The sequence below is a fragment of the Coregonus lavaretus genome (genome assembly GCF_964263955.1).
Source record: "Coregonus lavaretus genome assembly, chromosome: 11".
Lineage (NCBI taxonomy): Eukaryota > Metazoa > Chordata > Actinopteri > Salmoniformes > Salmonidae > Coregonus > Coregonus lavaretus.
The window spans coordinates 23,012,978-23,037,029 of NC_139998.1; positions in this window are offsets into that span (position 1 = coordinate 23,012,978).

Consider the following 24,052-nt stretch of genomic DNA (forward strand, 5'->3'; position numbering starts at 1 on the left):
TTCAGGCTCTGATCAGTCCCTACACCCAAACGAGAGCATTGCGTTCATCCACCTATGGCCTGCAGGCCCCCCTACCTCTGCGGAAGCACAGTTCCCGCTCAGCCCAGTCAAAACTGTTCACTGCTCTGGCACCCCAATGGTGGAACAAGCTCCCTCACGACGCCAGGACAGCGGAGTCACTCACCACCTTCCGTAGACACTTGAAACCCCACCTCTTTAAGGAATACCTGGGATAGAATAAAGTAATCCTTCTACCCCCCCCTTACCCCACCCCAAAGAGAAAAAAAATATATATATATATATATATATATATATATATATATATATATATATATATATATATATATATATATATATATATATATATATTGTAAAGTGGTTGTCCCACTGGCTATCATAAGGTGAATGCACCAATTTGTAAGTCGCTCTGGATAAGAGCGTCTGCTAAATGACGAAACTGTAAATGTAAATGTAAGAACGAATACACTTTAAAACAACATTTTATAAAGGAACACAAGTGTGTGTGCACAACCACTTGGGTTTCCTTAAGTTGTTTTAAAGAGAGAACTGCTAATTTGGCAGTAATGGCAGACAGCCCAGCCATTGTTTTGTAATGGACACCTGGGGAGAGGACTATGGCTCTGAACCTGGTCCAGGAATAATGTATACAGTAGTGTTTCCTGGATAATTACTTCCTGTGTGAGAGCTGTGGAGGCCTGGCCTGCGTGTGGCATCCTCTTCAGTCCCCACTGTGCAATTCTTCATTAACATAATTAGGCAGCATGAGTAATGGCCACTCCAAAGACTCATGAGTTTAGTGCTATTGATTAACTCTTTAATTATGTTCCATGTCCTGATCTTTGTTTGAAGGGGTGACAAAGACCAGGACATGGAACATACTGCCCGAACATACAGTACCTACTACTGTACATACCATTTTATTTTCTAAATTATATACTGTACTGTCTATGCACACCACATACAGTATTATATTCACTCTAAAATATCTCATTTGTATTGTTATTTCTTGATTTCTTGTTTTGATTTTTGTATTACTTGTGTAGTTGTATTGTATTTGCGAGACATTCTACTTCATTGTTGGAGCTAGTAACAAAAACATTTCGCTGCACCTGCTATAACACCTGCAAATCTGTGTATGCGACCAATAAACTTTGATTTGATTTGAGGTAGTGGCAGGGCTGGCACGTTTGGAGTCCCACTGGGTGTTACTTTGAGTCGGACTGCAATTACCAGGTGACATACCGACTACATGGAGATATCAATTTAGAGAAGAGTGGGAAGTGTTGCTATATGTATATATCATATACCTGTTGTTCCCACATTATCCACTTCATATAATAACTCCCTCTAATATTTATGTCCCACTTCAGAATGCAGCTGCAGTGAATCACAACCACAAAACCTCCTCATACATGATCAAAACATTATTGAGCAGGTGCATTATAAGGGATCGGGGTTTGGCTGGGTCTAGACAGAGTCTGACACTCCCCCGATCTACAGAGAGGGGGAGTCATCAGACTCGATCTGTTTCACCTGAGTTCTGAGCACACCTGTCAGTAATTAGAGTTAGGATATAAGGTGTGCTCAGAAGTTCAGTCGGTGCGAGGTATTGTTCCATTGTGACTTGCTAAGTGTTTTGTTCAGAGAGAGAGAGAGAGAGAGAGTTTGTTATTTTGATTACCAGTGTATCAGACCTGTGCTTCGTTTTTTGACTCCCCGAATTGCTTAATCCTCTGCTTGTTTCTCCCAGTGATTACCGTACTCTGATCCTGTGCCCGTGCCCTCGACTACGACTACGCCCGCTCCCTTGGTACCTCTGCCTGTCTCTGCCTTGCCCGGTTTTGACCACAGCTCGCCCGACCACGATTAAGCAATTCCCTTGTCTGTACTTTAATAAAACATCGCAATTCTGCGATTGGATCTTACCACTCTGTCCGAGTATTCATTACAGAATACCTCGCCACAACCATGGATCCAGCGGAATTACAGAGGCGATGGGAGATACAGGAGAAACGGATGGATGAACTCCTGCAGCTACTCAACGCTGGTGCGGCTGAAGGCACCACCCCGAGCACGGTCAGTCCTCGTCATGCACCTCCGATTTCTCTACCGACAAAGTACGACGGGGAACCTGGCAAATGTCAGGGGTTTCTACTCCAGACGTCCCTGTATACGTCCTATAATCCAATAATAATAATGTTTCCCGATGACCGTAGCAGGGTGGATTTCATGATTTCCCTGCTAACGGGAAGAGCACTGGATTGGGCTACTGCGCTGTGGGCAGCTGAGGTCCCCGAGTTGAATGCGGAAGTTCAGTTTAAGAAACTGTTCCGAGAGGTGTTCGACCACCCAGTATCTGGGCGTAGTGTGGGAGACCAACTATGCGAACTTCAGCAGGGCCGTCGCACAGTAGCCGACTACGCATTAGAGTTCCGTACAATAGCAGCCGGTAGCGGTTGGAGCGAGACTGCTTTGCTCACCGTTTTCCGAAGAGGGCTGCGCAAAGAAGTGCAGACTGAGTTGGCTTGTCAGGGAGATATCACTGCGCTGCATGAGTTTATCAACATAGCCATCTCTATTGATAATTTGTTAGTGCAACACAAGGTATCCGCAGTCCGGGAGCCCTCGGTCACTGGTCCTAAGCAATCGACAGAGCGGAGGAGAGAATCTGAGGAGGAACCCATGCAACTGGGACGGTCACCCTTACAAAGCTCGGTGAGACAACAACGTCGGCAAGATGGACTATGCCTGTACTGTGGTCAGTCGGGTCATTTCATTCGTCAATGTCCGGTACGACCAAACCGTACCCCAGAATATCGCCTCGGAACTGCCAAACCGGTGAGTGAGACTCAAGTTTTCAACATTACATCTAAACAAATGTATGTGCCAGTTACCTTATCTGTCGGAGAGAGAGTGCGCAAGTTGGAAGGTCTTATTGATTCCGGGGCGGCTGCCAGTTTTATGGATGTGGGTCTCGCTGAGGAATTGGGAGTACAACTTATCCCAGTTCAACCACCCCTGCGAGTCAACGCGCTAGACGGTGAGCCCATGGGCACTGGGTTCATTACGCACCGTACAGAGGTAATAAAGTTACAAGTGGGCTCCATGCACCATGAGAACATCATTCTGTTCGTCATCTCCGCTCCACGGGAGCTGCTAGTTCTCGGCCACCCCTGGCTCGTCACCCATGATCCGGTCATCTCCTGGAAATCTGGTAATATCACTGCTTGGAGTGAGGTATGTAGGGCAGAGTGCCTTAATTTACCTTGCAAAACGTCTACTGTGGAGGATGCGCAGGGTGCGGTGTCTACTGTTGTTCCAACAGAATACCAGGATTACGCGCAGGTGTTCTCCAAGGAGAGGGCTACCGTGTTACCACCTCATCGGGCCTGGGACTGCGCAATTGATCTGCTATCCGGAGCTACACCTCCTCGCGGAAGAATCTATCCTTTGTCACAGCCGGAACGAGAATCTATGAGCAAGTATATTGATGAGGCGCTACAGCAAGGGGCCATTCGCCCATCTACGTCTCCCGCCGCATCCAGTTTTTTCTTCGTTAAGAAAAAGGATGGCGGACTGCGTCCTTGTATAGACTATCGAGGTTTGAACGATATTACGATAAAAAATCGTTACCCTCTTCCTTTGATTCCGGCAGCCCTCGAGCAGGTGGGGCAGGCCTCAATCTACAGTAAACTGGACCTCAGGAGTGCGTACAATCTGGTGCGCATTAGAGAAGGGGATGAATGGAAGACCGCCTTCATCACACATCGAGGGCATTATGAATATTGTGTCATGCCCTATGGACTTACCAACGCGCCCTCAGTGTTTCAGGCGTTCATGAATGACATTTTCAGGGACTTGATTGATCGCTTTGTTATAGTGTACATTGATGACATTCTAATCTACTCTAACTCTCTGAGTGAACATGTGTCCCATGTACGACAGGTTCTGGACCGACTCCGACAACACTCTCTGTTCGTGAAGGCAGAAAAGAGTGAATTCCATGTCACTACGATTTCCTTCCTGGGGGCCATACTCACTCCCGAAGGGGTAAAACTGGATGAATCCAAGGTGCAAGCGGTACGAGACTGGCCTCAACCCCAGACGGTGAAAGAGCTCCAGAGATTCTTAGGGTTTGCCAATTACTATAGACGGTTCATGCGTAATTTCAGCACAACCGCAGCTCCCCTGTCGGCGATGACCAGCTACAAGGGTCGCGGTCTGAACTGGACGGAGGGGGCAGTGCGTGCTTCTGAGACTTTGAAACAACGCTTTACCACCGTTCCCATTTTATGTCAGCCGGATCCTACCTTGCCGTTTATCGTGGAGGTGGACGCCTCGGAGGTTGGAGTTGGAGCCGTGCTATCCCAGCGCCAAGGTGAGCCGCCTAAATCATGACCCTGTGCTTTCTTTTCTAAGAAACTGAATTTGGCCGAGCAGAACTACGCCGTGGGAAATCGTGAATTACTGGCGGTGAAGTTAGCACTGGAGGAGTGGAGACATTGGCTGGAGGGAGCAGATCATCCTTTCCAAGTACTCACGGACCACCGCAACCTGGAGTATCTTCACAGTGCTAAACGACTGAACTCCCGACAGGCAAGGTGGTCTCTATTCTTCAACCGTTTCCGATTCACAGTCTCTTATATCCCCGGGTCCAAGAATGGCAAGGCGGACGCGCTTTCCTGACGGTTCGAGCGCGCGGAAAGACCCGTGGAACCAGAACCTATCCTCCCCATGAGTTGCCGTGCTGGTCCTGTGAGGTGGGCTATCGATAACACTATTCAGGAGAGCCTACAAGCGGAACCAGCCCCTCCAGAAACCCCGGTGTCAAAGGTGTTTGTACCAGCTCTGCTTCGACCTCAACTGTTGCCATACTGTAATTCTCGTGGTCATCGACCGATTCTCCAAGATGTGCCGGTTAGTACCCATGACCTGTTTGCCTAACGCCACTCAGATGGCTGAGACTGTGTTTAACCAGGTGTTCCGGCAGTTTGGAGTTCCGGAGGATATTGTGTCAGACCGAGGACCCCAATTTGTATCCCGGTAATGGAAAGCCTTCTGCGAACGCTTGGGCATCTCGGTGAGCCTAACCTCCGGATATCATCCCCAGGCCAATGGGCAGACAGAATGGCTCAACCAAGAAATTGGGAAATATCTACGGCAACAATGTTCGCGGCAGCCGCAAGAGTGGAGCCGATTCCTTCCTTGGGTAGAGTATGCTCAGAACTCCCTCATTCACACCTCCCTACGTCTAACGCCCTTCCAGTGTGTTCTAGGGTATCAACCACCCCTGTTCCCGTGGGATACTGAACCAGGGATGGTACCGGCTGTAGACGAGTGGTTCCGTCGGAGTGCGCAGGCCTGGGAGACGGCCCATCAACATCTCAGTCAGGCCTCACAACAGCAAAAGACCTACGCCGACCGACGCCGGAGACCTACTCCCACTTATCAACCCGGGCAACGAGTGTGGCTGTCTACCCGGGATCTGCGTCTCCGACGGAGCTGCAACAAGCTCCAACCCAGGTACATCGGGCCTTTCAAGGTACTGAGACGTATTAACCCTGTCAGCTACCGTCTGTTACTCCCTCGACACTACAGGATAACCCCTACGTTCCACGTCTCTCTGTTGAAACCTGTCCACTATAGCCCGATGTACCCCCCAATCGCTCAACAACCTACTACACCACCTTTGGAGGATGAACAGGACATCACCTATACAGTCCACGAGATACTGGATTCAAGACGGAGACGAGGGGGCATCGAATTTCTCGTGGACTGGGAGGGATATGGACCTGAGGAACGGTCCTGGATCCCTGCTAAAGACATACTGGATTCCGCTCTCAAGGCCACTTTCCACGCTGAACACCCAGATCATCCAGCACCCCGACCCAGAGGAAGACCACCCAGTAGAGGAAGAAGGCCGTCAGGAGCCGGCCCTGGGGAGGGGGATACTATAAGGGATCGGGGGTTTGGCTGGGTCTAGACAGAGTCTGACACTCCCCCGATCTACAGAGAGGGGGAGTCATCAGACTCGATCTGTTTCTCCTGAGTTCTGAGCACACCTGTCAGTAATTAGAGTTAGGATATAAGGTGTGCTCAGAAGTTCAGTCGGTGCGAGGTATTGTTCCATTGTGACTTGCTAAGCGTTTTGTTCAGAGAGAGAGAGAGTTTGTTATTTTGATTACCAGTGTATCAGACCTGTGCTTCGTTGTTTGACTCCCCGAATTGCTTAATCCTCTGCTTGTTTCTCCCAGTGATTACCGTACTCTGATCCTGTGCCCGTGCCCTCGACTACGACTACGCCCGCTCCCTTGGTACCTCTGCCTGTCTCTGCCTTGCCCGGTTTTGACCACAGCTCGCCCGACCACGATTAAGCAATTCCCTTGTCTGTACTTTAATAAAACATCGCAATTCTGCGATTGGATCTTACCACTCTGTCCGAGTATTCATTACATGCATAATGAACTGTTCTACATGGAATGGAAATTTGAGTGCTTGAAAGGATGGAAGAATGCACAGCAGAGTATTAGAAGAGAAAGAAAAAAAAACAGCAACTGGTGGTGGTACTTGGATTATAATTTTTTGTACTATAGTACTTTAACAAAGTGGCAATATTTTGAGAATAAAGTGGCAATATTTTGAGAATAAAGTGTCAATATTTCGAGAATACACTTTAAATTTATTTCCGAGAATAGTCAACATTTTTAAAGTCGCAGTTATATTTCAAGATTAACGTAGGGGATTTGGTTACAGGTAAGTGCATGTCTCCCTGGCTCCCTGTTGCTGTGCGTGACACCGTTGAAATGCCTGCAGTTATAGTAGATGACCTGGTGATACTATACATAGAATTGGATTTAGTAGGAAGGAAATCCTTGCTCTTTTAGCACATAATAACCATATTATTACAAGGTTTTGCCACAGATTATTTTCAGAAGGAGGAACCGTGGTTACATACATAGGTAGAGATGGCAGGTTGTGTGCCTAGCCACGGGAAGTATGGATGCTGAGGGTGTTGCAGCATGTATACAGTACCAGTCAAAAGTTTGGACACACCTACTCAGTCAAGGGTTTATCTTTATTTTTACTATTCTCTACATTGTAAAAAAATAGTGAAGACATCAAAACTATGGAATAACACATACTGAATCATGTAGTAACCAAGAAAGTGTTAAACAAATCAAAAAATATTTTGATAGTGATTCAAATAGCCACCCTTTGCATTGATGACAGCTTTGCACACTCTTGGCATTCTCTCAACCAGCTTCACCTGGAATGCTTTTCCAACAGTCTTGAAGGAGTTCCCACATATGCTTAGCACTTGTTGGCTGATTTTCCTTCACTCAGTGGTCCGACTCATCTCAAACCATGTCAATTGGGTTGAGGCCGGGGGATTGTGGAGGCCAGGTCATCTGATGCAGCACTCCATCACTCTCCTTCTTGGTAAAATAGCCCCTACACAGCCTGGAGGTGTGTTGGGTCATTGTCCTGTTGAAAAACAAATGATAATCCCACTAAATCCAAACCAGATGGGATGGCGTATCATTGCAGAATGCTATGGTAGCCATGCTGGTTAAGTGTGCCTTGAATTCTAAACAAATAACAAACAGTGTCACCAGCAAAACATCCCCACACCATAACACCTCCTCCTCCATGCTTTACAGTGGGAACTACACATGCGGAGATCATCCGTTCACCCACATCGTGTCTCACAAAGACACGGCGGTTGGAACCAAAAATCTCAAATTTCGACTCCAGACCAAAGGACACATTTCCACCGGTTTAATGTCCATTGCTTGTGTTTCTTGGCCCAAGCAAGTCTCTTCTTATTATTGGTGTCCTTTAGCAGCAATTCGACCATGAAGGCCTGATTCACACAGTCCCCTCTGAACAGTTGATGTTGAGATGTGTCTGTGACTTGAACTCTGTGAAGCATTTATTTGGGCTGCAATTTCTGAGGCTGGTAACTCTAATGACCTTATCCTCTGCAGCATAGGTAACTCTGGATCTTCCATTCCTGTGGTGGTCCTCATGAGAGCCAGTTTCATCATAGCGCTTGATGGTTTTTGGGACTGCACTTGAAGAAACTTTCAAAGTTCTTGAAATGTTCCGTATTGACTGACCTTTATGTCTTAAAGTACTTATGGTTTTTGTTTCTCTTTGCTTATTTGAGCTGTTCTTGCCATAATATGGACTTGGTCTTTTACCAAATAGGGCTATCTTCTGTATACCCCCCCTACCTTGTCACAACACAACTGATTAGCTCAAAAGTATTAAGAATGAAAGAAATTCCACAACTTAACTTTTAAGAAACTTTTAAGAACCCCTACAACTCATCCAGAATGCCGCAGCCCGTCTGGTGTTCAACCTTCCCAAGTTCTCTCACGTCACCCCGCTCCTCCGCACACTCCACTGGCTTCCAGTTGAAGCTCGCATCTGTTACAAGACCATGGTGCTTGCCTATGGAGCTGTGAGGGGATCGGCACCTCTGTACCTTCAGGCTCTGATCAGTCCCTACATCCAAACGAGGGCATTGCGTTCATCCACCTCTGGCCTGCTGGCTCCCCTTCCTCTGCGGAAGCATAGTTCCCGCTCAGCCCAGTCAAAACTGTTCGCTGCTCTGGCACCCCAATGGTGGAACAAGCTCCCTCACGACGCCAGGACAGCGGAGTCACTCACCACCTTCCGGAGACATTTGAAACCCCACCTCTTTAAGGAATACCTGGGATAGGATAAAGTAATCCTTCTACCCCCCCCCCCCCCCCCCCCCCCCCCTAAAAAAAATAAAAAAAATAGATATATTGTTAAGTGGTTATCCCACTGGCTATAGGGTGAATAAAATAAAATAAAATAAAATGTTATTGGTCACATGCGCCGAATACAACAGGTGCAGACATTGCAGTGAAATGCTTACTTACAGCCCTTAACCAACAGTGCATTTATTTTAAACAAAAAAAGTAAGAATAAAACAACAACAACAAAAAAGTGTTGAGAAAAAAAGAGCAGAAGTAAAATAAAGTGACAGTAGGGAGGCTATATATACAGTAAAATAAAGTGACAGTAGGGAGGCTATATATACAGGGGGGTACCGTTGCAGAGTCAATGTGCGGGGGCACCGGCTAGTTGAGGTAGTTGAGGTAATATGTACATGTGGGTAGAGTTAAAGTGACTATGCATAAATAATTAACAGAGTAGCAGCAGCGTAAAAGGATGTGGTGGGGGGGCAGTGCAAATAGTCCGGGTAGCCATGATTAGCTGTTCAGGAGTCTTATGGCTTGGGGGTAGAAGCTGTTGAGAAGTCTTTTGGACCTAGACTTGGCACTCCGGTACCGCTTGCCGTGCGGTAGCAGAGAGAACAGTCTATGACTAGGGTGGCTGGAGTCTTTGACAATTTTGAGGGCCTTCCTCTGACACCGCCTGGTATAGAGGTCCTGGATGGCAGGGAGCTTTGCCCCAGTGATGTACTGGGCCGTACGCACTACCCTCTGTAGTGCCTTGCGGTCAGAGGCCAAGCAGTTGCCATACCAGGCGGTGATGCAACCAGTCAGGATGCTCTCGATGGTGCAGCTGTAGAATTTTTTGAGGATCTGAGGACCCATGCCAAATCTTTTTAGTCTCCTGAGGGGGAATAGGCTTTGTCGTGCCCTCTTCACGACTGTCTTGGTGTGTTTGGACCATGATAGTTCGTTGGTGATGTGGACACCAAGGAACTTGAAGCTCTCAACCTGTTCCACTACAGCCCCGTCGATGAGAATGGGGGCGTGCTCAGTCCTCTTTTTTTTCCTGTAGTCCACAATCATCTCCTTTGTCTTGGTCACGTTGAGGGAGAGGTTGTTGTCCTGGCACCACACGGCCTGATCTCTGACCTCCTCCCTATAGGCTGTCTCATCGTTGTCGGTGATCAGGCCTACCACTGTTGTGTCGTCGGCAAACTTAATGATGGTGTTGGAGTCGTGCCTGGCCATGCAGTCATGGGTGAACAGAGAGTACAGGAGGGGACTGAGCACGCACCCCTGAGGGGCCCCCGTGTTGAGGATCAGTGTGGCAGATGTGTTGTTACCTACCCTTACCACCTGGGGGCGGCCCGTCAGGAAGTCCAGGATCCAGTTGCAGAGGGAGGTGTTTAGTCCCAGGATTTGTAAGTCGCTCTGGATAAGAGCGTCTGCTAAATGACCTAAATGTAAAATGTAAATGTAAGAAGGCACACCTGTTAATTGAAAAGCATTCAAGGTGACTACTTCATGAAGCTGGTTGAGATAATGCCAAGAGTGTGCAAAGCTGTCATCAAGGCAAAGGGTGGCTATTTGAAGAATCTCAAATATATATATATATATATATATATATATATATAAAAAAAAATTTAACACTTTTTTGGTTACTACATGGTTCCTTATGTGTTATTTCATAGTGTTGATGTCTTCACTATTATTCTACAATGTAGAAAATAGTAAAAATAAATAAAAACCCTTGAATGAGTAGGTGTGTCCAAACTTTTGACTGGTATATATATATATATATATATATATATATATATATATATATATATATATATATATATATATATAAAATTTAGAAGACAAAATGTTTTTATAAAAGTAGTTCAGTGGGCCTTTAATAGTCCCCCCTAATGATCTAATATACTCATTCAAACATGTGTCACTCATGCATATCAATCTAATGATCTAGTAACTTTACATTTACATTTTAGTCATTTAGCAGACGCTCTTATCCAGAGCGACTTACAGTTAGTGAGTGCATACATACAGTGGGGAAAAAAAGTATTTAGTCAGCCACCAATTGTGCAAGTTATCCCACTTAAAAAGTTGAGAGAGGCCTGTAATTTTCATCGTAGGTACACGTCAACTATGACAAACAAAATGAGAAAGAAAAATCCAGAAAATCACATAGTAGGATTTTTAATGAATTTATTTGCAAATTATGGTGGAAAATAAGTATTTGGTCAATAACAAAAGTTTCTCAATACTTTGTTATATATCCTTTGTTGGTAATGACACAGGTCAAACATTTTTTGTAAGTCTTCACAAGGTTTTCACACACTGTTGCTGGTATTTTGGCCCATTCCTCCATGCAGATCTCCTCTAGAGCAGTGATGTTTTGGGGCTGTCGCTGGGCAAAACGGACTTTCAACTCCCTCCAAAGATTTTCTATGGGGTTGAGATCTGGAGACTGGCTAGGCCACTCCAGGACCTTGAAATGCTTCTTACGAAGCCACTCCTTCGTTGCCCGGGCGGTGTGTTTGGGATCATTGTCATGCTGAAAGACCCAGCCACGTTTCATCTTCAATGCCCTTGCTGATGGAAGGAGGTTTTCACTCAAAATCTCACGATACATGGCCCCATTCATTCTTTCCTTTACACAGATCAGTCGTCCTGGTCCCTTTGCAGAAAAACAGCCCCAAAGCATGATGTTTCAGCCCCAATGCTTCACAGTAGGTATGGTGTTCTTTGGATGCAACTCAGCATTCTTTGTCCTCCAAACACGACGAGTTGAGTTTTTACCAAAAAGTTCTATTTTGGTTTCATCTGACCATATGACATTCTCCCAATCCTCTTCTGGATCATCCCAATGCACTCTAGCAAACTTCAGATGGGCCTGGACATGTACTGGCTTAAGCAGGGGGACACGTCTGGCACTGCAGGATTTGAGTCCCTTGCGGCGTAGTGTGTTACTGATGGTAGGCTTTGTTACTTTGGTCCCAGCTCTCTGCAGGTCATTCACTAGGTCCCCCCGTGTGGTTCTGGGATTTTTGCTCACCGTTCTTGTGATCATTTTGACCCAACGGGGTGAGATCTTGCGTGGAGCCCCAGATCGAGGGAGATTATCAGTGGTCTTGTATGTCTTCCATTTCCGAATAATTGCTTCCACAGTTGATTTCTTCAAACCAAGCTGCTTACCTATTGCAGATTCAGTCTTCTCAGCCTGGTGCAGGTCTACAATTTTGTTTCTGGTGTCCTTTGACAGCTCTTTGGTCTTGGCCATAGTGGAGTTTGGAGTGTGACTGTTTGAGGTTGTGGACAGGTGTCTTTTATACTGATAACAAGTTCAAACAGGTGCCATTAATACAGGTAACAAATGGAGGACAGAGGAGCCTCTTAAAGAAGAAGTTACAGGTCTGTGAGAGCCAGAAATCTTGCTTGTTTGTAGGTGACCAAATACTTATTTTCCACCATAATTTGCAAATATATTCATAAAAAATCCTACAATGTGATTTTCTGGAGAAAAAAAATCTCAATTTGTCTGTCATAGTTGACGTGTACCTATGATGAAAATTACAGGCCTCTCTCATCTTTTTAAGTGGGAGAACTTGCACAATTGGTGGCTGACTAAATACTTTTTTTCCCCACTGTATATATTTTTTCATACTTGCACGCACACGCACACACACACACCATGTTTCCCCCTGGCAATTTCAGACTATAGGCATACACTCTTCTAACGGCCATGGTGTGTTATGAGCACAAGCAAAAACATTATTTGCACTGTACTGAATGCGAAGAGAACTGGGGTTGAGTCCCTGTCAGCCTGCCTTCCAAATTCGCTATAACGTTCTACTGCGTAGCCTAGGCAAACACCTTGCAAAAAATCTGTGCATAATGGCAACTATTAATGACCTTATCCATGGTGCTTTACTAACAGTAGTACATTATTTCCCACTTATGGCAACTATCCTTCTAACGACTACAGAGAAGAAGGCTACGTGAGCACACCCAATAAAACAAATTATTTTGGGATCCTGGAGACCGGGGGCTATGCATGTGTGTATGTCCCCTGTCAAGCTGCTCTCCAAATTCGCAACAACACCACAATTTTGCAGCCCAATATAAACCTATAGCAGCCCACTATATTGAGTACCCTTACCTGTAGTCTAATCGTACGTTACAGTAGGTAAGTGAAAGTAAATTATAGGCCTCTCCAACGGCTGCGAGAGGAGTGAACAATGAAGCAAGTGTCTGTGGGAGGAGAGGCAACTCAAGGACCACTCTTACATGCACAAACCAGCTAATCTGAGGCAGTGTTTGAATATATTCATGGATGGATTCTCCATTTCTTTCAATAATCATTGATCTAAATATAGGCCTATTAGATAAATGATGATAGGCTATACAGGCTATAAAGAAATAATCACTGATCTGACATGACTTGGTTGTTAACCTAGCGTAATATCTCCTTTCACTATCTATCTCTCGGTCTTCAAGGATGGGAGGAATGAAGGATGCATAGGTTATCCCAAAACAGTGGCATCGTCTCCGTTATAGGCTATTTGGCTAAACCACTACCACGACCACTTGTGCACCTTATTGAGGCTAGTGACTAGACCTATTGGCTGTTAGGTTATAATAATGAAACGTAGAATGACTGTCTCAGACTGTCCATGACAGGGGTTTGTGGGCAGCCTTGAGCCCGACAGGGACGCCCAATCCTTCTCCACACAATCCGTGACCTACATTCACAAGATAATTAGGATAGGCCTATGAGGCTACTTTGGTGGAAGTGTAGCCTACATAAAACACCATGCCATTAGGCACACATTTTTAAATTAACCTTTCGTTTCGACATATAGGCTGCTGGCCAAGCTCTTACTCTCTAAAATATACTATGCACGGTTTTGGCATACGCAGGGGATTGAGGATAATATTTTAGAGAATTCGAAAGGCACCATGACAGGGACTGGCAATGCACCATGGCCATTAGAATGGTATTGCTTTGGGGATACCGTGTGTGTGTGTGTGTGTGTGTGTGTGTGTGTGTGTGTGTGTGTATGTGTGTGTGTGACGCCTGTTTGAATTAGTGTATTAGACCACCCCCCCCCACCCCACCCCCCCCCGACCCTCCCCCACACACACACCTGCATACACACACAACCCACCTGTCTCTACCTATGTATGTAACCACTTGTACTTGGATGAAATACCTAATCCGAATCAGAGTGGCTCCTCCTGAAAATAATATATGGCACAACCTCTTCCAGGTCCCAATAGTCCTACCTATAATAATATGGTTATTACAGTTGAAGTCGGAAGTTTACATACACTTAGGTTAGAGTCATTAAAACTTGTTTTTCAACCACTCAACACATTTCTTGTTAACAAACTATAGTTTTGGCAAGTCGGTTTGGACATCTACTTTGTGCATGACACAAGTAATTTTTCCAACACTTGTTTACAGACAGATTATTTCACATATAATTCACTGTATCACAATTCCAGTGGATCAGAAGTTTACATACACTAAGTTGACTGTGCCTTTAAACAGCTTGGAAAATTCCAGAAAATGATGTCATGGCTTTAGAAGCTTCTGATAGGCTAATTGACATCATTTTAGTCAATTGGAGGTGTACCTGTGGATCTATTTCAAGGCCTACCTTCAAACTCAGTGCCTCTTTGCTTGACATCATGGGAAAATCAAAAGAAATCAGCCAAAACCCTTTTTCATATCATACATCCCAGGTACGAAGTACGTGAAGGCAGATGCACTGTCCCGGCTGTATGACACAGAGGAGAGGCCCAGCGACAACACCCCCATACTGCCGGCCTCCTGCATTGTGGCGCCGGTAGTATGGGTGATGGACGCGGATATAGGCATTACGCACGGATCCCTCTCCACCTCAGTGTCCAGATGGGCTACAGTACGTGCCTGCTCTTGTCCGTGATTGTCTGATCTACTGGGCACACACGTCACCCTCCTCTGGTCACCCAGGCACAGCAACAGGGAGCCAGGGAGACATGCATTTAACCAAATCCCCTACTTTAATCTTAAAATATATTTGCAACTTTTTTCTTTTCTTTTTAAATGACTTTACTCTTTAAATTAAATATGGAGTTTATTCTCGAAATATTGCCACTTTATTCTCGAAATCTTGCCACTTTATTCTCAAAATATTGCCACTGTATCCACAAGATTTAATTTTCCTCTCAAACTTTTGCCACATTATTCTGTAAATATTGGCACTTTTTTAAAGTAGCCTACTTTCGTGCAAAAACAATAATTCAAGTACCATCACCTATTAAAAAAAAATATATACACTGCTCAAAAAAATAAAGGGAATATTAAAATAACACATCCTACATCTGAATGAATTAAATAATCTTATTAAATACTTTTTTCTTTACATAGTTGAATGTGCTGACAACAAAATCACACAAAAATTATCAATGGAAATTATCAACCCATGGAGGTCTGGATTTGGAGTCACCCTCAAAATTAAAGTGTAAAACCACACTACAGGCTGATCCAACTTTGATGTAATGTCCTTAAAACAAGTCAAAAGGAGGCTCAGTAGTGTGTGTGGCCTCCACGTGCCTGTATGACCTCCCTCCTGATGAGGTGGCGGATGGTCTCCTGAGGGATCTCCTCCCAGACCTGGACTAAAGCATCTGCCAACTCCTGGACAGTCTGTGGTGCAACGTGGCGTTGGAGCGAGACATTTTAAATTTTTTTCGTCATTTAGCAGACACTCTTATCCAGAGCGACTTACAGGAGCAATCAGGGTTAAGTGCCTTGCTCAAGGGCACATCGACAGATTTTTCACCTAGTCGGCTCGGGGATTAGAACCAGCGACCTTTCGGTTACTGGCACAACGCTCTTAACCACTAAGCTACCTGCCGCCGATGTGATGTCCCACATGATGTCCCAGATGTGCTCATTTGGATTCAGGTCTGGGGAACGGGCGGGCCAGTCCATAGCATCAATGCCTTCCTCTTGCAGGAACTGCTGACACACTCCAGCCACATGAGGTCTAGCATTGTCTTGCATTAGGAGGAACCCAGGGCCAACCGCACCAGCATATGGTCTCACAAGGGGTCTGATGATCTCATCTCGGTACCTAATGGCAGTCATGCTACCTCTGGCGAGCACATGGAGGGCTGTGCGGCCCCCCAAAGAAATGCCAACCCACACCATGACTGACCCACCGCCAAACCGGTCATGCTGGAGGATGTTGCAGGCAGCAGAACGTTCTCCACGGCATCTCCAGACTCTGTCACGTCTGTCACATGTGCTCAGTGTGAACCTGCTTTCATCTGTGAAGAGCACAGGGCGCCAGTGGCGAATTTGCCAATCTTGGTGTTCTCTGGCAAATGCCAAACGTCCTGCATGGTGTTGGGCTGTAAGCACAACCCCCACCTGTGGACGTCGGGCCCTCATACCACCCTCATGGAGTCTGTTTCTGACCGTTTGAGCAGACACATGCACATTTGTGGCCTGCTGGAGGTCATTTTGCAGGGCTCTGGCAGTGCTCCTCCTGCTCCTCCTTGCACAAAGGCGGAGGTAGCAGTCCTGCTGCTGGGTTGTTGCCCTCCTACGGCCTCCTCCACGTCTCCTGATGTACTGGCCTGTCTCCTGGTAGCGCCTCCATGCTCTGGACACTACGCTGACAGACACAGCAAACCTTCTTGCCACAGCTCGCATTGATGTGCCATCCTGGATGAGCTGCACTACCTGAGCCACTTGTGTGGGTTGTAGACTCCGTCTCATGCTACCACTATAGTGAAAGCACCGCCAGCATTCAAAAGTGACCAAAACATCAGCCAGGAAGCATAGGAACTGAGAAGTGGTCTGTGGTCACCACCTGCAAAACCAGTCCTTTATTAGGGGTGTCTTGCTAATTGCCTATAATTTCCACCTGTTGTCTATTCCATTTGCACAACAGCATGTGAAATGTATTGTCAATCAGTGTTGCTTCCTAAGTGGACAGTTTGATTTCACAGAAGTGTGATTGACTTGGAGTTACATTGTGTTGTTTAAGTGTTCCCTTTATTTTTTTGAGCAGTGTATTTTACTTGGCCCTAATACTCTTCCGTAAGAATGTCATCTTTCAGTAAGTGTTATTTTTTGACAGAGCCCAACAAAGTCCATACAGTATATGAGTTTACACGGGGAAGCATGTGCAGATGTTACAGCACTCAGTAGGGCTTCACATGTCTAACAGCAGACTGCCTCCTTTGGGCCTGAACTAGCTCCACGTCAGCTTCACCAGGCCATAAATATTAATCAGACCTCAAGGGCTGCCATAGACCAGCACGCTGGTAACTTCAGGAGTGCGGGCTCAGACAGTGAAGAAAGAGAGCGATGACACCAAAGCAAATGGAATGGAAGGAGTCAACTCATTAACAACACCCCATTCGGAATCCCATCTTTAGAATTCCAAACATTGCTAGTTTCTTCTCCCGTTGATGGATGAGTGAGACCGTTCCGGGGAAGAATATACTTATTTTTTGTTTTGTGTTTTGTGATTGGCAGGTTAGGTATGTGTTTGTTTTACTAGACCAGAGAGAGAGCGAGAGAGAGAGTGAGAGAGAGAGAGAGCGCTCATACAAAGGGTACCTCAATCATATATAATGAACACTCTTTGTGTAATATATCACTAAATGCCCACATTACTACACAACCACTTTTGAGTTCCTTCCTTCTCCAAAGGATGCTGACATTACCATAGTCTACCTGTTTAGTCCAATTGCCAGTAAAAACACTAATGCTGCATTGTGACATGCTGGCTACAGTAATCCAAAGTGTCTTCTCTGTGTGAACCTCAAGCCAGAGGGAATGTCTGGCTCTGTCACGTAACTGCAGTTGTTGCAATACAGTGTGTCAGGGCACTCCTTTTTCTTTTTTACAGGAGGACTTGACATTTTTGCCCACACCTGCCTTGCAGAGAGTGTCACATTAACAGTACCTCTCTGAAAACATAAGAGTCAGTGGTATGACAAAATGAGGGATGATTTTCTCTGACAAGTGCCAACTAGGTTAGCTGATAATGGATTTGTGTCCTGTCCCTTAGATATATTTACGTTAGTCATTTAGCAGACAATCTAGAGTGACTTACAGGAGCAATTAAGGTTAAGTGCCTTGCTCAAGGGCACATCAACTGTCACGACTTCCTCCGAAGCTGCCTCCTCTCCTTGTTCGGGCAGGCTTCGCCGCACGTCGTCACCGGCCTACTAGCCACTGCCGCTCCTCATCTCATCATTCCAATTGTTTTGTCTTGTTTTTACACACACCTGGTTCATATCCCCTCATCTGTACCTGTATAAGTATTCCCTAAGCCCCATGTCTTTGTTTGTGATTGTTTTCATGTAGAGGTGACGATAGCTCGGTGGAGCTTTATTGTATGGTATCGCTAGGATATTCACCCGTGTGTTTTGTTTTTCTCCAGTGCGCCGTTATTACCGCACTGGAGTGTTTTACGCATTGCTGCGTACCGCTGTATCTGCCGAATAAACCATTTATTCTGTGATTTACCCTCCTGCGCCTGACTCCGTCCAAATCACCCGCTACATCAACAAATGTGTACCTTTCGGTTACTGGCCCTATCGCTCTTAACCGCTAGGCTACATGCCGCCCATATATTCCATTGTTTGTTTCATTAACAATATTAGAGTTTCAACTAACAAACCATTGGTTACATTTCCATTTAGTATATCTGTCAGGACCAATTATGCTTGAGGTAGGAGTCAACAGCAAAAAAAAGAGCTTCCTCTTCTCTCTTTTTTCTATAGATAGGCGATCCATTATCATACTGTGATAGAAACCTGTAATCAGTGTGCATATGCTGTCCCAGTAGAAATTAACACCACATGTGAGACAACACTCCACTGAGGTAATTCAAGCAAACAGGCAATTTGAACAAAGATGTCGGCAACTTAACAGTGTGAGACCACATTCATCTCTGGCGACTCTCTTTCTATCTCTCAGCAAAGCCAAGTTTCCTATGTAATTATACAACAACCATACTGAGCACAATGGAAACATGCTAACTTGAATTCACCCTAAACTAGCAAATGTGTAATGCCACTTTGCCAAATGTGTATGAGCACACACACACTGACACACACATTGGCATGGATGCTCTCTCTCTCTCTCTCTCACACACACACACACACACACACACACACACACACACACACACACACACACACACACACACACACACACACACGATTGCATCTCAAGCAGAGCGAAATAGGTGAAGCGAGATGTTTAACTTCTGTCAAAATTTGTCCATGCAGGAATACAGCGATTCTGCTCTTAATAAGCAGACCAAGTCTGCTTAATACTCAGACCGATAAGTAGACCGCCTCTCTTCCCGCCTTTGCGACAACGACTCACATTATTAGGGCGGAGACACAAGCATCTCGTCATTATATCCAAATCTCTTTCTCAAGCCATGCATCTTTGGATACCGGGAACGTGAAATCTCAGTACATGGCAGACTGGGAAAAAGGCACAACTGGGCTCATGTAAGCTCTGTACAGGGCATACCAATTGTCAAGGTATGTGTGGGGGGTGGCGAACTTGATGACGACACAATGACTTGGGGGCAGTATGTTCAGAACTTTTGATTTTGTATTCATTAAAGTTGAGCACATCTTTCACCCCTGAGTCATTAAAGTTTTCTGTGAAATACCATGATAACATTATGTTTAGTCACCATCAGATAATGCTAGGCATACATTGTTATATACAACCCAGGTATTTCAGCAGTGCATTGTACACTACAATATAATTCCAAATTGTATCACATAGAGTGACTCTGTCCACTTTGTCCTATTGAAGCACACTGGCTGATGAAGGATGATGATGTAGTATTTACAGCTACATCCAAATATAATTTGGTTTTACTTTCCAACATGAATTGATGTAAATTGATACATTTATGATGTACAAATATAGAACTGTACAGTGTTCAGCAGTTATCAAACTATATGTTAAACCCCCTAGAGTCAATGTCTGGGCCCATGTGGAAATCTAATCACCATAATAAAAAATCCCCATGAAAATCCATCTGTTTAAGCTAGAGATATCTTTTTTTTGCATGGGCTGCGACTCAATCTACCGCATCCACTGATGTCGGCCTTGCGCATCTGCGGTGGAAGTTGGGAGTGGGACACACTCTTTTCACACCACTTCGATACAGCTACAACATTATCTCACAAACATGTACAGTGGGGAAAAAAAGTATTTAGTCAGCCACCAATTGTGCAAGTTCTCCCGCTTAAAAAGATGAGAGAGGCCTGTAATTTTCATCATAGGTACACGTCAACTATGACAGACAAAATGAGAAAAAAAAATCCAGAAAATCACATTGTAAGATTTTTTATGAATTTATTTGCAAATAATGGTGGAAAATAAGTATTTGGTCAATAACAAAAGTTTCTCAATACTTTGTTATATACCCTTTGTTGGCAATGACACAGGTCAAATGTTTTCTGTAAGTCTTCACAAGGTTTTCACACACTGTTGCTGGTATTTTGGCCCATTCCTCCATGCAGATCTCCTCTAGAGCAGTGATGTTTTGGGGCTGTCGCTGGGCAACACGGACTTTCAACTCCCTCCAAAGATTTTCTATGGGGTTGAGATCTGGAGAATGGCTAGGCCACTCCAGGACCTTGAAATGCTTCTTACGAAGCCACTCCTTCATTGCCCGGGCAGTGTGTTTGGGATCATTGTCATGCTGAAAGACCCAGCCACGTTTCATCTTCAATGCCCTTGCTGATGGAAGGAGGTTTTCACTCAAAATCTCACGATACATGGCCCCATTCATTCTTTCCTTTACACGGATCAGTCGTCCTGGTCCCTTTGCAGAAAAACAGCCCCAAAGCATGATGTTTCCACCCCCATGCTTCACAGTAGGTATGGTGTTCTTTGGATGCAACTCAGCATTCTTTGTCCTCCAAACACGACGAGTTGAGTTTCTACCAAAAAGTTATATTTTGTTTTCATCTGACCATATGACATTATCCCAATCCTCTTCTGGATCATCCAAATGCACTCTAGAAAACTTCAGACGGGCCTGGACATGTACTGGCTTAAGCAGGGGGACACGTCTGGCACTGCAGGATTTGAGTCCCTGGCGGCGTAGTGTGTTACTGATGGTAGGCTTTGTTACTTTGGTCCCAGCTCTCTGCAGGTCATTCACTAGGTCCCCCCGTGTGGTTCTGGGATTTTTGCTCACCGTTCTTGTGATCATTTTGACCCCACGTGGTGAGATCTTGCGTGGAGCCCCAGATCGAGGGAGATTATCAGTGGTCTTGTATGTCTTTCATTTCCTAATAATTGCTCCCACAGTTGATTTCTTCAAACCAAGCTGCTTACCTATTGCAGATTCAGTCTTCCCAGCCTGGTGCAGGTCTACAATTTTGTTTCTGGTGTCCTTTGACAGCTCTTTGGTCTTGGCCATAGTGGAGTTTGGAGTGTGACTGTTTGAGGTTGTGGACAGGTGTCTTTTATACTGATAACAAGTTCAAACAGGTGCCATTAATACAGGTAACGAGTGGAGGACAGAGGAGCCTCTTAAAGAAGAAGTTACAGGTCTGTGAGAGCCAGAAATAGTGCTTGTTTGTAGGTGACCAAATACTTATTTTCCACCATAATTTGCAAACAAATTCATTAAAAATCCTACAATGTGATTTTCTGGATTTTCTTTTCTCAATTTGTCTGTCATAGTTGACGTGTACCTATGATGAAAATTACAGGCCTCTCTCGTCTTTTTAAGTGGGAGAACTTGCACAATTGGTGGCTGACTAAATACTTTTTTTCCCCACTGTACATGTTTTGCTCTACAATACCCACAAGCCTCACAAGACTCGTCTGAAGGTAACCCGGTACCCGTTTAAAAAAGTAATCGAAGTACGGAAGTGCCTATCAACAAAAAAAAGGGTTAAATATGGTTAAATAAGTAAATACAAATAATTTCTTTAGCTTTATTATATGTATGAGATATAGGACAGACACTTCAAAACATACTTCCTTTTGATTACTTTTTACTATCTGTTTTGCCATGTATGAATATGCAATTCAATGTATTTCTATGGGCTAATAGCGGCTACGCCAAATTCAATGTTTCATCAAATATACATTATTTGTATTTGATACCTACAGGTGACCTAACATTCTAAATCAAATAGCTAAATGTAGCTTGGTATGACTATCTTAAAACAATTCCATATGTTAGCTTGGAAGAAACCCAGCCCGGGACCTTAGGCTCTAGGGGGTTCTAGGCACTACATCATTTTGGTTCAGTATTTATCCGTTTTGAGCATTTTGATTAAGTGATAGTTAAAATGTATTGTTAACAATTGATAAAGAAAATCATACCAAAAGTAATGTGAATATTGCGTATACAAATTGAAAGAATGATTTGGTGCAGTGAACAAGTGACTTTGTGAATTTGTTTGTTGTACTTAGTCAATTGTACTTAGAGTTTTGAAACATGAGCCATTTTGATGATCTGTTTAGATGTTGGTGCTTAGAGTTGAAAATGTACCACATACTTGTGAAAACTGCCCCAAAGTGATTGAAAAAAACAGTAATATATTCAATATTACAATGCAGCAATCTTTTGGACTCATGAACATTTTCTACGCTCTTTGTCATGGAAATGCTCAGCCATTGCAGTAGCTTTAGTAGTCTGTATGCACTGGCTGGTGAGCAATGCCCATTCTGTATCATGTAGATATTGGGAGGATTTCAAACAATTTTAACCAAGTCAGTATTGCTGAGATAAATTAAGCTGGGTAACACATGTATGACTTTTTAATCCATGTCCTCAGAGAAAAGTTGAATATTTTAGACATCAGCTAATGCTGATGACATTAGCGGATAATGCATTTGTATGAGATGCTCATTATATTGAGGGTAAGGCTGTACATCTAATCTGAAATCAGAGAACACAGGCTAGTCTATTGGTTCAGAAAACCAATTAACCTTGGGCACAATACAGCATACCCAAACACAACCCTAAGCCTCTCAGGCACAAGTCTTAATCTGTAGAAACCCAGAACATATTCATACCGCAGACCTCATTACCTGTAGGAGTTTAACTTCTACTTTCAGAGCTGAAGAGGCCACTAGGTCCAACTGGATATGGTGCAAATGGGATGATTGTTAGGGCCCTGAAAGTCTTTAGAGTTCATATCATCTAAATAACCCTGCCTGGGTAACAAAACAAGACCGCCAGTCTAATATGAGAATCATGATAAACTTTTCCCTTGTTGTACATCAGCACTAACACACACTCCATTATTAATTTGTTTAATCACGACAAGGATATCTGTTTCATCCGTGCTTACGATAATCTAGCAGGGAGGCTATGGTACATTTAATATTTTTAATGGGAAAAGGAATTGGTGTTCTACCTCCCTGCGCAGCAGTGTCTCCTAAACACCTGGGGCCTCATTAATAAACAGTGCATACATACAAAATAAACCCCAAAACATGCGTGCCACTCACATGAAACTGTTAATCAATGTTAAGCAGGGTAGTCCACTTTTCTTGTCAAAAAACACACTATAGAAGAAGGCCTAGTATACATTGGATGGCCCTTGTGACTCAACCTGTGGAGGACATAAGTGTGTATGTATAGGGTAGGGTGGGAGGTTGATGTGGAATGTATGTGTTCCCAGGGTGGCCATGCTTTTCTCACATCGGTGAGGACTGTCCCATGAGGTTTGCGGCCCTGCTGTGTGAACCAAGTAAATGGCCAGGCCATACCGCTCTGCCTTGGACCTCAGGGAACCAGACCCTCTCCATTATCACCACTTCTTGTCTCTGCAGAGCACACTATAGTGCAGGAGGATACAAGGTTGGTCTTCAGTTAGAGCAGCATCAAGCCATTTCAGAGTCCTGTGTGTGTCTGCCTATTTTGTGACCCTAGCCTCCAGGGGACAAGGTAAGAGATGCATCAGAGTGCATCAGGTTTAGCTGCTGATCGGGATGGTCCATTAAAAGAGAAAGGCAAATCTAGGCATTCCGCTCCAAAGTATCAAGAAGTTTTAAAAGTATTGCACTGCCTACAGGTGTAGGATCTTAATTTGAGCCAGTTTCCTACAGCAGGGAAGTAATCCTGCAGCAACAGGAAATGTGAATTATCATGTGGACTATAACTAATGGACATTTTTGTAGGGGTTGATACATTTTTCATAAGTGGAAATTACAAACTTCAGAAGCCTTTTTAAACTTAAAATGCAGTACAAGTTTTACATTTCCTGCAATTTGATCAAATTCAGATCCTACATAT